Genomic DNA, 14,250 nt, shown 5'->3' with positions numbered 1-14,250 from the left:
GGTAGAGCGCTTGCCTAGCGTGTGTGAGGCACTGGGTTCCATCTTTAGCACCACATAAAAATAAATAAAATAAAGGTATTTTGTCCACCTACAACTAAAAAAAAAGCAGTGAGCACCCTTCTTGCTCCATTAGAATGGAGCAGTGTGTAGGTTATCCTGGAAAATAAAATCACCAAGGCAAAGAGCTAACATTTCCTTTTAGTTTTATGTTGCTAACATGGAATTAAGAGAACCTCAGAATTTTGGAGCCAGTAAGGTATGCCATCTGGTTCCTCATTATCACTTTACAACTGAGAAATGAAGGCTCACAATTTGGAAAGAAATTCAGAGTCTTCAAGCTTCAGGGTTGTCAGAGAAGTAAGGCCACAGCACAGACAGTCTTCCAGTTCTTTGATATTAGGGAGGAGGAGGAGCAGTGACTGTGTACACGGAGGAGGAGGAGGAAGAGGAGGAGGATCAACCGTGCATGGAGGAGGGGGTGGAGAGGAGGAGGAAGAGGAGTGGTGACCGTGCTATGGCCCCCCATCTACAAACGCATGGCTCTCCCAAACTGCTTCCATCTAGAGACAACAATCAGGACCTGAAAGACTATCACCAAGGTCCCTGCAGGTCTGGTGACACCAGAGGTGTCCCTGCTAGCCTACTTCTCCTGATTCCTCTTTCACTCTTCCTGTGAACTAATACCTCTACAGTCTCACCTCCTACCTCATAAATCTCACATCCTACACCCACCCTCTTTGTCCACCATTAGAAACTGTAGACCCTTATGCAAACCTACTATTTGTATAGTAGACATTCACCAAACATGTCATCTCTGTTTATTATGACAAAACGGTAATAATCTAAACAGGAGCCTTTTGGTTTAAGGCTGCATAGTGTTTGCATTGGGTGCTGTAAATATTGATCTCCCCCTTAAAGGAGAGGTATTGGTAACCTGCAGGGACACTAGAAACTGTAATACCTTGGATCTGCACTGCTAGAGAGAAAGACACACAGACAACATGAAAAAACAAGGGAAGACATACCTGGAACAAACTAAGATGCCACAATGATAGAATCCATTGATAGCACAGTAGATGAAACGTCAGAGAAGGAGTTCAGAATGTACATAATTTTAAGAGAGCAAATACAGGCAACAATTGATCACTCCAACAAAGAGAAAAGAGAGGAAATACAGGTAGTAAATAATCTTGAAAATAAACTTGACCACACAGTGGAGATGATAAGAAACCATGAACAGAACCTCCAAGAATTATGGGACAACAGGAAAAGACAAAAATCTAAGAATTATTGGGATAGAGGAAGGTATAGAGATACAAACCAAAGGAATGCACAGTCTCTTCAATAAAATAATATCAGAAGATTTCCCAAGCATGAATTTCCTGGAAAATCAAATACAAGAGGCAATCAGGACACCAAATGTACAAAATTACAACAGACTTGCACTAAAGCACATTATAATGAAAATGCCTAGCATACAGAATAAAAGTAGAATTTTAAAAGGTGCAAGAGAAAAATTTCAGATTACTTATGGGGGAAACCAATTCAAATCTCAGCAGATTTTTCAACCCAGACCATCAAAGCTAGGAAATACTGGAACAATATATACCAAGCTCTAAAAGAAAATGGATGCCAACCAAGAATCTTATATCCAGCAAAATTAAGCTTCAGATTTGATAATGAAAAAAATGAAACCTTACACTAAGAAAGGCTATACTACAGAACATTCTTGGCAAAATATTCCATGAGGAGGAAATGAAAAACAACAATGAAAATCAGCAAAGGGAAAAACTACTCTAAAGGAAAAGCCAATCAAAGGAGAAACCAAGTCAAGTTAAAAACCAAAAATAAACCAAAATAACCAGAAATGTAATAATATCCCTGAATGTTAATACCCTAAATTCATCAATTAAAAGACATCGACTGAATTAACAAACAAACAAACAAACAGTATACTGTCTTCAAGAGACTCATCTTACAGAAAAAGACAGCCACAGATTGAAGGTGAAAAGTTGGTGGTAAAAAAACATATCACTCACATGGACTGTGCAAACAAGCAGGGGTTTCCATCTATGTATATCAAACAAACCCTTTTCAATTTCAAGAAGCAAATAGACCAAAACACAATAATACTGGGTGACTTTAACACACCTCTCTCACCACTGGATAGATCTTCCAAACAAAAACTAAACAAAGAAACTGTAGAAATCAATGATACAATCAATGATTTAGACTTAACAGACAGATATAGGGTATTTTATCTTTTATTGAGTGAATATACCTTTTCTCAGCAGCATATGGATCCTTCTCCAAAATAGACAATATGTTATGCCACAAAGCAACTCTCAGAAAAAAAAATACAGATACTATCCTGTATTCTAGTAGATCATAATGGAATAAAATTAGGAATCAATGATAAAATAAAAAATAGAAGCTACTCCAATTTCTGGAGACTAAATAATATGATATTGAATGAACAATGGATAGCAGATGACATCAGGGAGGAGGTAAAAAATTCTTAGAGGTAAATGAAAACAACAATACAACATATCAAAATCTCTGGGACACTATGAAAGCAGTGCTAAGAGGAAAGTTCATTGCATTAAGCTCATTCATTAAAAGAATAAAAAAATGTACAAATAAATGACCTACCATTACATCTCAAAGCCCTAGAAAAAGAAGAAATCAACACCCAAAGTAGTAGAAAACAGGAAATAATTAAAATCAGAACTGAAATCAATGAAATTGAAAAGCAAGAAGTAATTCAAAAATTGGCAAAATGAAAAGTTTGTTCTTTAAAAAAATAAATAAAATTGCTAAACCTGTAGCTACGCTAATGAAGAGGAGAGAAAAAACTCAAATTATTAGAATTCATGATGAAAAAGGAAATATCACAATGGACACTATTGAAATACATAAGATAATCAGAAATTATTTTGAAAATTTATACTCCAATAAAATAGAAAAATCTTGAAGACATTGACAAATTTCTAGAAACATATGATCTATCCAAACTGAATCAGGAGGACATACACAGTTTATTCAGATCAATTTTAAGCAATGGAATAGAAGATGCCATCAAAAGCCTACCAACAAAGTAAAGCCCAGGACCAGATGGATTCTCAGCTTGAGTTCTACAAGACCTTCAAAGAAGAACTAATACCAATACTCCTCAAATTATTCCATGAAATAGAAAAGGAGGGAATCCTTCCAAATTCTATGAGGCTAACATCACCCTGATACCAAAACCAGGCAGAGACACATCAAGGAAAGAAAACTTAAGACCAATATCCTTGATGAACATAGACACAAAAATTCTCAGTGAAATTCTGGCAAATCGCATACAAAAACATATTAAATAGATAGTGCACCACAATCAAGTGGGGTTCATCCCAGGGATGCAAGGTTGGTTCAACATATGGAAATTAGTTCTTTGACATTAGCTTAGCTGTAGAGTGTTTAGATGGTGGCTTCATGTCGCATTAGGTGGTCCTTAAGTGTCCCATAGTGCTTTTCCATTATCTTACAGAGCCTCCCTTCTTTTTGCTTTCACCAAAGTCTGTGCAGGAAGGCACTTTTCACAGATGCTTTCACTACTTCTCACCATTGACCTTCTATATGACAGGTCTCCCTGTGGCGGTGGGGAGCAGAGGATGTGAGTCTGAAGCATATCACATGACTTGCTGTGGTCCTCAGATGCTAAGGGTGAAAATGCAGGTATCTTATATTCCCACTACAGAGCCTTTTCTACCGCCCCTTGATGCCTTTGTCGTCTTTAGACTATCTGTAGACCCGAGAGAATCATGGCTTAGAGATAGGCTCATTGGTGGTTCCCTGATCAGCAAAGGGAAGGAGCAGGGAAGGCGAGTGCTGAACCATCAGGGTAGATGCTGGGGGCGGAGCCAGCATGGGGGAGGGCCGCTGAGTCCTGGGAGAGGATGGCGATGCCCTTTGCCAGTGTGGACTGGAGGCGGGAGATGAATGGCAAGTCACCTGAGCGGCTGTAGGCCCCGTGTCCCAGGCCAGCCTTTCCCAGGATGGCTCTGTGAATTGCTTTGGATTGTAGAGTTCTCAGGGCATCAGGGTCACATTTAGCTCTTGTGCAGAATTAACAACTAAATAAGCACAGTGTTTTGGTGGTTTCATTATAAAAATTTAAGATTTTTAATTAAAATATGAACTGTTGACATTGACTCTTATTTAGCAAAATTGATGTATATATAATCCGTGTAATTGTATATAAGCTTAAGCAGTGTCTTCAAATAGTCATCATGTTAATGAATTAGGGAGTCAATTTGGCAGATAACAATTAGCACTTGAAATAGAATAAAATAGAAAGTATCAGATGTACTGTACTCCATACTGGAAAGTATTGTGTGTTACCGTTAAGTTTATTTCTGATGATGAATCATGGTTAAAAGAAGTTTGGAAACCCCATTGCTGTGCTGGGAGGGGTATTGAGAATGGTTACTGGATTGATCTTCACATTCCTCTTCTGCTTTATTATGAACTGCACATATTAGCTGCTCTTATTATGAAACCTTCATTTACATGAATTCATTCAGCAGACATTTTGAATACCCATTATATCCAGGCACTGCTCTAAAGGTGGGGGAGGAGATCTCTGTTAAAATTTACTTACACTGCGAATGTCCTGTTTTCAGGGAAACCCCCTGTTGGCTTGCACAAGGGTTAGCTGTAGGGAAAATCCCCTGAATGGTCCTTCCAAGCTCCACACATCACTTCTGTTTAAGTTGTGGCCAGGACATGGACAGCCACATCTAGAGGCAAAGCAAGCATTTTTTTGGTTTTGTTTTTACGCTATCAAGTCAAAGTTTCTTCTTAAGGAAGGACAGGAGAACGAATACTGGGAAGACATTGAATCGTGCCTGCCACAAACCTCAGGGCTTCTTACATGTTGATCAGGTTTTGTTTCCTTGATGGGAAGCGAGAAGTTTCTTTTCTAATCCTTGGAAAGGCTTGGAGGACCCTGCATGGAGTCCTGCAGCACCTGCTGAGGTTGCGAATAGAAGAGATGGAGTTCACATTTCTCTTGCCAGACTTTGTGCCCTGGCATGGGACTGTGTCCACCCTTAGGAAAGGGGAACCTTTATTTAATTGGCAGAAGTCACCTTCTGCTCGGGCTAAGTCATTTGCTTATCGAACCGTGGGCCTAGGGGCTACTCTTTTACTAACATGTGGAAAGCCCTACATGGGCTGGCCTTGGCTCAGAGGCAAGGTCTCAGGAAGCCTAGAGGTGGTCATGAGTGTTGACCCTCGCCATGCCTGATTCTGCCCCTTCTCCTATTACAGCTCATCTCACCTAGGTTTATAATTTTTCATGTTGTAGAAGGCAGGTGACAGAGGACATTCAGGGTCTTACCACACCACATAGGCAGAATGTGTAGCGCTTGGCCCGGTGCTGCACGGCCTCCTCTCTGACCTCTCTGCAATGCCACATGTCACTTCTTTCCCATTGTAGGAGAGGAAATTAGGGTTATAAATTAAGCTTACATTTACTTTTGATTTGAAGTGGGAAATGAGATTTCTTTCTTTTAAAAAAAAATTTCAACAAGTGCATGAGGGAGATAATGCTGTACCAAAGGATTCGGTTCTTAAGTATCAGAACTATGAAAAGATAGGGAAGGCCCCACCCTCCCAACACTCAGAGAAATTAAAAAAAAATAAAGAAACTCACACAAAACCCCACCTTATCTAAGGAAGCCAGGTGGTATTTGCCTCGGAAACAAGTGTAGAGAGAGGAGGGAGATCTGGTCTGAAAGTTGGTGTGAATCCCTTATTCTCTCCCTGTACTCTCCTAAGAGAACATTAAAAATTTATCACCAACAAATGCCCTGCAAGTTTTTCTTCAGGTAGTCATAAGAAAACCAAAAAGCAAGGAAAACGCAAAAAGGAGTTAAGCCTGTTATTCTCCCTTCCTGCTCTAATTTTCCCTCGCCCCACACTAACTTGAAGGGCCCCCTCTCTCCTCATTTCCGTGTTGGACTTGCTTTCTGACAGGGCTCTTCTGTGATTAACCAGTGCCAGATGATCAGCAGGTTTGGGATAACAGAGAAAAATGACCACAATGACTAGAATTGTTGAATTTGTTGGGCAGACACCTGCCTGTTTTCTGTCTTCTCATTGTGTTGAGGTCTTTCTGTGGCTCATGGAACATAATCCAGGAGTGAAAACAGTCTTTTATCATCAGAACTTGCTTTCGTTATACTTTTGCTAACTAGGAAGGCTGGTCTGAATTTAAAATTCCGTCTCTGGATGCTGCATTTAGTCCAGAGGCCGACCGAGTTGCTGGGGGTAGAGCAGCAGGCATGAGAGGCCACCTTTCCACCTAGGGACCTGCTGTTGGAGACTCTGGCCCATACACCGTTTCCCCTCTAGGGTTGGCTTGAAAGTCCTTCTCGTCTGAATTCAGTAGGACTGTCTCATTCATTAGAAAGAGGAATGGGGGAGACCACAGAAGCATGTCTTTTTTCCCAGTGGATCTCTTTTCCAGGTTGCCATAATTCAAGACTGTCCCATGAATTAAGCTTTTTATTTTGCATAAAGAGTTATTTTCTATAAATAGAAAATTTCCTCTGTTGTTTAAGTATTATCAGATTAACTAACTGCCCTGTTAATGAAGGCATCCCCCAACATGAAAACCAAGTGTTTTGTTTTTTTTTTTCCCCTAGCAACAGGGCTACTGATTTCCATCTTAACACATTTATTGATTGTTCTTTGAGTGTCTGATGGTACATCAGATCCTTTGAGAACTCACTGTAGGTCAGATGCAGTTTCTGAAGAAAGTTTACAATCTTAAAAGCATTAAGAAAACTGAGAAAGAGAATTGACTTAGCCTAGACTTTGGAAGCTAAGGGGTTTAATAAGAATTCCAGAATAGGAAAGAAAGTTGAGTCAAGTGCAGTGGTGCATCCCTGTAATCCCAGTGATTTGGGAGGCAGATACAGGAGACTGCAAGTTTGAGGCTAGCCTCAGTAATTTAGGGAGACCCTATCTAAAAAATAAAAAGGACTCAGTGGGTGCTCAGTGGTAAAGTACTTCTGGGTTCAATCCCCAGAAAGAAAGAAAGCTAGTTGACTTTGGGGAGTAGCATTTCTCCATCACCATTTCTTGAGGGGAGGAGGGCAAGGCAAAGCGCAGTTGAAAGGCAGCAGGTAGAATCTCCTTTTGTAATGAGGAATGATTCTTCTGATTCAAAAGACTTTGAGCTACTCCTGAGCTGTGTTGCCACAAGAAGCCCCGTGAGCTGCTCTGAGTTTAGAGGAGGCTGCATGGGTGCCTGTGTCCCAGCTGTCTGTCCTCAGACCTGCTTTCCTCTCTGAGCTGGTCCCAGCCTGGGGTGATTCTGTGAGCTTGCCCCCTGCCCTTTCAGTTAGGATCCTTCCTGCTCCGTTCATCTGGAATCAGTTCCCATCAGATTGTGTGGTCTCAAAGCCCCGAAACAGTATGCTTAGCAGAGCCCCTAAATAAACAGAAGGTGCTCAACAACTGTCAAGGGTTTGCTATTTTTATTGTTTTTCACATTGCAACTAGGACGTTTGAATCAAAACGAAGCTTTCTGAAACAGTAAATGGGAATGGGGGAATCAAGTGACCTTTGTGGCGGATCATATATTTGATTGTACTTTGATGAGTTATAATCAAGTCATAGGATACACATGACTCATACCAACTGCAGAAAAGGAAGCTGTAGCCCTTTGTTCACTATTCAGAGAGAGAGAGAGAGTGGTTTATGATGGACAAGAGACAAAAATATATGAGAGCAGTGACCCTTCATCTTGGCCAGCTGTGGTTGCAGTGTGGACCCTGTGGACATCAGGCCATTTTTGCTGGCAATGACAGCTGTATTTCTGCTCTCAAATATTGGTCAACTGGACCTGTTGGGGGTAGAGCAAGGTCTAAATGGGCCCACATTGGCAAATATAGAAGAAGAAATGTTTTAGAGGGTTCCTGTGTCCCCTCTAACTCCAGCTTGTTCTAGGACACACTTATTCCTTGGGACTGTCTCAGCCTGTTTCCTGTGACCATGTTAGCATCTCTTTGTTTTAGTCAGCTATTTCGCTGCTTTGACTAAAGGATCTGACCAGAACAATTTTAAAGGAGGAAAAGTTTATTTGAGGGCTTGTGGTTCGGAGGTCTCAGTCCATAAGAGGTCAACTCCATTCCTTGGTGCTCAAAGTAAGGCAGGACATAATGGCAGAAGAGTGTGGCAGAGAGAACTAACTCACATGAGGATCAGAAAGCAGAGAAAGACTCCACCCTCCAGATACCAATATATATATATACAGAAAGCCATACCCCAATTCCCATCTCCTCCAGCCACACCCCACCACTTCAGTTACCACTCAGTTAATCCCTACCAGGGGATTAAATAACTGATTGGGTTAAGACTCTTACAACCCATTCATTTCTCCTCTGAACCATCTTGCATTGATTCACACGTGAGCTTTTGGGGGATACACCTCACATCCAAACCATAATACTCCTAATTCTGAAAAATGCTTGAGAGGAATGGGGGAGAGGAGTGGAAATAAAAAAGCACATTTTTTATAAGAGCTATTGTACATCTCCCCAAATATGAACAGACAGACACAGATTACATTTGTCATTTTTTTTGCCCCAATTGGGTGTATTTTAAACTAATGCCCCCAAACAGAAAATAATAGTCATCTTTTACTGAGACTCTTTGTATTGAAATTTATGCCTGTTGTCTTTAATCCTCTCAGTACTCTGAAAGATAGTGGACTATTCATTTTACAGAGGAGGACGCAGGCCCAAATAGATTAAATGACACAATCAAGATCATGCAGGTAATGAATGTTAGGACTTGAACTTGAGTCTGTCTAGCTACAAAGCTTGTGTTCTTTTCTGAAAACCACACTCTCCTATCTTCCACTCCCTGTTTCCTCCCAAATCTCCTTTTCTACTCAGTGCTGACAGCAATATTCTCTGAAAGGCTAACATCACTCCATAACCCCAGGATAGAACTCTTGAGGGTTTAGATGTTGGAATTTCACACTGCTTTTGGCTTCTGTATACAACAGCAAAGCACTGTCTGTCCCCGGCATTTAACACAGAGCTTTCACATGGGCTTGACAAATGTCTGTTGAAGCGCGCCATCCCTGCTACCTTCCCATTGCCAGGAAGTGTAAAAGCTAAGAACCCCCAAAGGAGTAGCATTTGTAACAATTGACAATACTCATGGCAAAGCCATCTCTACTGAGAACAAAATGGGAAACTACAAAAATCAAACCCAAGTTATAGGAGTGTCCTTTGGGGAGGGTGGTGTGTAGGAACAGTGTTAAATCACACACATCACACTTGGGCCAGCTGCAGTCATGGAGAGCATGCGCTTGGTGAGGAAGCCTCCTGGTCCAGGAAGTGCCACCATTGCTGCGGCACAAAGGGTGGCACTGTGCCCCCCCCCCCCCCCCCCCCCGCCCGTGTCTCTAATGCCGGGTTCCCCCCGGTCACCCCAGCCCCACTTTCCACTGGGAAGATGGAGAGGGGCTTCTCCACACAGGGGCTGGAAGGGCCCTGAAAAGCCATTTGTTCCCTGTTGCCCTTTTCTCCCTGAAGGTATAGTTTGTTATACTTCCGTGTTTGATGTATCACAGATGCTTTGAAGAAATGCCGGGAAAGGGGCAGGCGCTGGCTTTATTTTCACTGTATGTTTTCAATTTATGTTGCCCAAGTCCTCAGTGTAGCCTTCATTTTCATTTCCTCCGTTCTCAGATATTTCGGGAATAAATAACCAAACTTACTGACTTTGAATGTCACCTCCACTCACTTCCCCAGCCTGCCTCTGGCGGTGGCATCAGTAGTCTGTGGCCTTGAGGTCCAGGAGCAGAAGGGAAGCATGAGGGGGCCTGGAGGGAGGAAGCCTGAATCATCAACGCAGACTATTTTCAGACCTTGAATGATTGAACGTTTTCTGTCCTGAGTTTTTGGCTGGAACTGAGGGGCTGCCCACTGAGAGCCAGGGCGTCTGTGACTTCCCTTTCTGTACTTGAATGTTCTGTGGGCGCTCGGTGTCCTTGGAGTCCCTCAAGCTGCTGCCCTTGCCTGCGTGGGTGGACCAGCCTTGGGCTTGCACCCCGTCCTCTCTGCAGACCGGTTCACCCCTGTCTTGGCCGGTCCAGCCCCAGCATTCCTTTCTCCTCTGCTGCTGTGCCTGAGCCACGTTCTCCTAGGTCTCACCTGTTTCCTCACTTTGGTTGAAGCCACTAGGGGTAAAGGACTCATAGATGACCCACCAGAACCAGCTGTTAGCTAGTTTTCTCCTCTGACATCAAAAGAAAAGCCAAGGAAAAGTGGCTTCTAACTTGGAGAGGGTGCCACAGTCACCCAACCCCACTGCCTGCCACCCACCTGAGTGACAGAAGGTAGGATCCATCTGTTTGCTGCAATGTGACTGGATCACCGAAAAACAATTAGCAGGTGGGAAATTTATTTTCCAGGACACACATAAACCAGCCATTATAGGGAGGATTCTGGTGCTAATTTAGATGCAAATGGAGTTGCCCAACTAGAGCTGATTACAGAAAGGTCAGGATGTCTGTATGCTCAATTTCACTCCTACGCATTAAGTTAATGTGCTGCTGCAATTGTGGGCATGATGGCTGCGCCTGGGTCTGGCCTTAATTTTTTTTTTTTTTTATAGAGTTTTGATTTTATAGAAGTGGAAGGTGACACATGGTGTCACCTCCTCCACCCATCTCCTTTTAAAAAAGAAAACAAACTGTCCATTTATGAAAAACTTGAAATTCTAATAAAAAAGATACACTTGGAGTTCTTAGGCAAAGGTAAAAAGGAGTTAAGTTGACTGAAAACTCAGTTGATATACTGTTCGGAGGACTGATATCAAGCATGTGTGCACTTCTTCCAGGCCAGAGCATGTTGGGTTATATCCTGGAGGATAGGCCCTGGGGACAAGCTGGTGGGTGATAGAATGGGAATTGTGCCAGATGTTCTCGACTCCTTGTGGTCAGAAATGTGTTTTGTGCATTTTCATATGTACATGTATAGATCTGTGCATATACATATATATATTTACTGGAAATATGAGCAAAGCACATATAAATGATACTGAATTTTATGTATTTCCAACAAAATATATGTGCAAATGTTTCACAAAACAGCACTTGCTCTTACTACAATCAGTGTATGTTAACATTTTCTGTTTGAATCTAGTCTAAACTGTTAGTGAACCAATAATACATTGAATCCACTCACCCACTCTTGGGTGTGAAACTGTCCTTTCAAAAGCACCCATTTAGGAGATTAGCAAAGGCACCTGGCATGAAGAGGGACCCAGACAAGGGCTGGAGGAGGTCAGAGAAAATGGGTGAAGATTTTATTTCAAAGGATGGATAGAAATTGGACTTGACTAATAAAATCAGGTACCTAAGTCAGAGACCTCTTCTCGAACTTGGTCTGAAAAATAAGCACATCAGAGTGCTCACACAGATGGGTTCTGAAGGTCTAATTGTCCTTATCTTGCCAAGGACAGTTATTTGAGGAAACCCAGTTTTCTTTAGGCCATTTTGGTCATTGTGGTCCGCTGTTGGTATGAAGTAACATTCGTATCCTTAAACTTTATTACTGATGTGATGTGGTGCTAAGGTGCGGTTTCTGTGTAAGCTCATACCTACCTGCAGTTCATGTGGGAACCAGTCAGTGGACGTTGGGGTCATCTGTGAGACATGGTCTTCCCTACACTCACACTCAGTGTCCTTTGTCCCTGGAGCACGAGGTCTGCTGTCTTCCTGTCTGACTCCTGCCACGTCAGGGCCGTCGTGGAGGATTCCGCGTTACATTCTGCACAGCAGAGCATCTTTCCTCTGGTGGTTTCTCGTCAGCTCTCAAGTGATCACACTCAGGCTCTGGTCTCATCCTTGTTCAGGAGGTTGCCTATTGGGAGGGATTAGAAAAAGTTTCTGAAAGTAAGATAATGGGGCAGGAGAAGATTTTCCTGGATAAAAGGCTTCTAAAGGCTCCCAGGACGTGGTGGGGAGAAGAGATGGGAAGGGAACCAGATTTTCCTGGTTAGAGTATTAGTTTAAGGTGAGTGTGACCTTGATTTATAAAGAGTTTGCAACTTGATACTTAGTGAAATTGGGTCTTTAATATTTATAGCCTGTTATGTAAACCCTGCTCCTCCAAGTCTCCCTTAAATCCTCTTAGCTTATTAATGACAGCTTTGATTTCTAAAAAGAAATCAAATCTTCCATTTATTCAGCCTAAGAGTAGTAAACAATAGCTGCTTAATGCCCTCCTTTCATGTTAGCCCCCCAAGACTTGGGCTTATGTTCTAAGGAGTTTATTGCTGGGCTTTTGAGCTTATTAAGGTCATGTGTAACTTAAGGGGGAAAATCTGATGATGCATGATTGGTACAAAAGCAGCTCCTTGAATTCTGCGTGACATGTCAGTTCAGCTGTGTCGGTAGTTAAGTTGAAACTATGGTATTAAAGAACTGCACACGTGGCCTATTTGGAAGGATTACACAGTTGTACTTTTTTTCTAGTGATCAGGCTCACTAGGAAATTAGACTTCTGCCTAAATCATTTTGGATTAACTTTCTGCTGAACAGCCCAAGGTTGCAGTAGTCAAGTGGATGTGAGATAATGGGACTACATGTTTGGAGTGGTTGGGTTCATTTGCCCCTAGGTATGCTTCATGACACCCATTATTTTAGAGTTATTTATAAAAGAAAGTTTTTTGGGCTGGGGGCGTAAGTTAGTGGCAGAGTGCTTACCTCGCACTTGCAAGGCCCTGTGTTCAATCCCCAGCACCTTCACCCACCCCCGCACCCCCCAAAAAAGTCCTTAGTTTTCTGGGCTGTCAGGATACACATAGAAAATAAGTAAGAACTTAAAGATAAGCTCAACTCTGGCAAATGTAAATCACTAGATCCTTAGGGGCTATTGTTCACTCAGGAGTAAGTACTGACTGTATACCAGGTTTGGACACGGGACTGGAGTAATGAAGAAAAAGACACAGTGTGTCCTGGGACAGCATTAGAAGTGCCACGCACATAGGAATCGCATGGACAGAAGCAGTTTGTTGGAGGAGCAGGAGCAGTTTAGGAGAAGCACTCCTCTCAGTGTGGGCACCTGCCAAGTGCTTGATGCTTCCCTGTTTCCACAGGTGTGTTTGGGCTACAGGCTACTTTCAAGACAGTCAGATGAGCATGGCATGTTGAATTTTGAGGCTCCCACTGGTGGTGCCGACCTGGGGGAAGTCTGTACTCTGGGGCTTTGCCCAGGCCACTTGGGGAACTGCCGTGTGAGTTTGAGTAGATTCTAGAAGAGCAAATACAAATGGACTTCACAAGCATGCCTTGTTTAGAATAAAGAAAGCAGACTGCTGATTTGGTAATATCTTATCCACCTGGACTCATCTTTCTAGAACAGCTGAACACCAAGAACTTTTAAAAAAGTAACTTGAACAGCCAAAATAGATAGTGCCAAGCGTTTACGCACAGATGTATCACTCAGGGCCTATCTGCACGTATCTAGCAGCTCTGGACATCTGGTTTCTAAACTCATCTGTGGGTTTTGAAAGCTGAGAATTAAAAGTGGAAGAGGAATGTAGTATAAAAGGAAAAGCACAGTAATAGTATAATAAAGTGATAGCTACCACTTTTAAAGGGAGGAAGAAAGAAGATAAACCAGAAAAGAGACAATATAATCCCTCAAAAAGTATTGCCCTCTGTTTCATTTGGAATCAAGTCCATTGGACTCACGGCAGGGAGCTTTCTAAGATTTCCAGGGTGTGCCTTTTGGAATCTGAAAGCTCAAACCATTTCTTTGGTGATTTTCTTGCATTTGAGTCTGGATGTTTCTGTACCCAGGTAGAGCAAGTGATGACCCTGGCAGTGACTGCTAATCATTAAGACATATGTTACGTCACACTTTTAGGAGAATAAAGAAGCATGTGCTCCTTAAAAAATTTCCAAAAAGAAATTTTTTTTTGTACCAGGGATTGAACCCAGGGGCACTTAACCATTGAGCCTCATCTCCCACCCTATTTTGTGTTTTATTTAGAGACAGGGTCTCACCGAGTTGCTTAGGGCCTTGCTAAGTTGCTGAGACTGGCTTTGAACCATGATCCTCCTTCCGCAGCCTCCAGAGCCGCTGGGAATACAGGCATGTGCCATAGCATCTGGCCCCAATCAAAATGTTTAAGGTTCAGATTTTGATGCTTCAAGCATGATATCTTCAGTTC

The 14,250-nt window shown here is 42.3% G+C and overlaps 1 protein-coding gene across 2 annotated transcripts in view; it reads left to right on the top strand.

The window, feature by feature from the left end:
- Nucleotides 1-14,250, top strand: part of Fhip1a (FHF complex subunit HOOK interacting protein 1A) — a 239,295-nt gene that overhangs the window by 181,256 nt on the left and 43,789 nt on the right. The gene's annotated exons all lie outside the window — the stretch shown is intronic.

The sequence above is a fragment of the Marmota flaviventris genome, chromosome 7 (genome assembly GCF_047511675.1).
Source record: "Marmota flaviventris isolate mMarFla1 chromosome 7, mMarFla1.hap1, whole genome shotgun sequence".
Taxonomy (NCBI): domain Eukaryota; kingdom Metazoa; phylum Chordata; class Mammalia; order Rodentia; family Sciuridae; genus Marmota; species Marmota flaviventris.
This window is presented reverse-complemented; position numbering and strand designations above follow the sequence as displayed.